The following is a 1,483-nucleotide window of genomic DNA, read 5'->3' as shown; positions in this document are numbered from 1 at the left end:
AAAAGGTCAGCCCAGTCAGTGCAGTCTCGATCTTTATGATTCAACTTCTCTTTCACTTCTCTTTGCGAGCTAGCCCGGTGCTCCATAAACCAGCTCTTCTCAGAACCCGGGGGAGAGACTAAAAGCTGTCTCTTGAGCTCGGGTAGCTCCGGATTGCCAAATCTTAATCGAATTGCCATGCTCTAATCAAGGAGCGACCAATGAAAATAGAGTTACAAGTTCTAGGGCGAAGGACTCTGATCTTGGGCTTTTGAACATCAAGTTTGTGGACAGGCCTCTCTCTTCCTTCTTGCTTCACACCTGCTATTGACCCCAATTCACTTAAGAGACCAGCCAAGCAATGGCCTTGTTATTTAGTTGGGGTGCGGCTATGCCGTGTTCTCGGTGTATGCGCGAAGTGAATCTTCTATACCGTCCATAGTTGGCGGGCAATTCGTCGTTCATGCAGTTGTCGCTGGAGATTGAACTTAGTGTGCTCTACTTGAATTGGAATTCAAAGGAAAGAAGGCGTGGAGATTAAATAACTCACTCAGAACGCTTTTTAAAAGATTACGTGGTACGATTAGGTCAAATAAGCCCTTCTCGAATAAATATTCAGCCGCTTGTGAACCTTCGGGTACTGTTTTATTCAATGTTTGTTCAATTACTCTTTTACCCGCAAATGCAATGTAGGAATTGGGTTCGGCAATAATGATATCTCCCAACATACCAAAACTAGCAGTTACCCCACCAGTAGTAGGAGATGTAAGGATTGATACATAAAATAACTTTTTATTTGATTGATAATCATATAAGGCAGACGATATTTTAGCCATTTGCATCAAGCTCAAACTTCCTTCTTGCATGCGCGCCCCCCCCCCGAAGCGCACACTATAATAAGAGGTAGAAATTGATTGGTAGCGTACTCAATCAAACGGGTCATTTTCTCCCCGACTACGGATCCCATACTACCCCCCATAAACTAAAAATCCATAACCGCAATTGCTACGGGAATACCATTTAGTTGACCTACGCCTGTTTGAACAGCCTCAGTTAATCCTGTCTTGCTTTGATAAGAATCAATACGATCTTTATAAGGCTCCTCCTCCGAATGAAATTCAATGGGATCCAGAGAGACCATGTCTTCATCCATAGGATCCCACGGGGTCGATCGAAACTTCGATTCTTTCTGAACTACTCATTTGAAAATGATATCCACATTGTTCACAAATATTCATTTTTTCTTTCAAAAATTTCTTATAATTTAATCCATAACAATTTTCGCATTGAACCCACAAATCCCTGTAGTTTTGAGTTGCATCGAGATCATTAGACCTTTCTCCTAGAGTTAAATCACTACTCTTCGCGTGGGTTTCTATACTGGACCTCCCGCTTTCACTACTAGTTCTACGTTTATCAAAAACGCACCTAGAAATGTAACTGTCACTACTATCACTTACAATGGACGTATCAATAGAGATTTGAGACTGAAGATAACTGTCAA

Source organism: Sesamum indicum, unplaced genomic scaffold (assembly GCF_026168435.1).
Source record: "Sesamum indicum cultivar Baizhima isolate 11 unplaced genomic scaffold, ASM2616843v1 HiC_scaffold_103, whole genome shotgun sequence".
NCBI classification, from domain to species: domain Eukaryota; kingdom Viridiplantae; phylum Streptophyta; class Magnoliopsida; order Lamiales; family Pedaliaceae; genus Sesamum; species Sesamum indicum.
The sequence above is the reverse complement of the archived record's forward strand: the minus strand, read 5'-3'. Positions refer to the sequence as shown.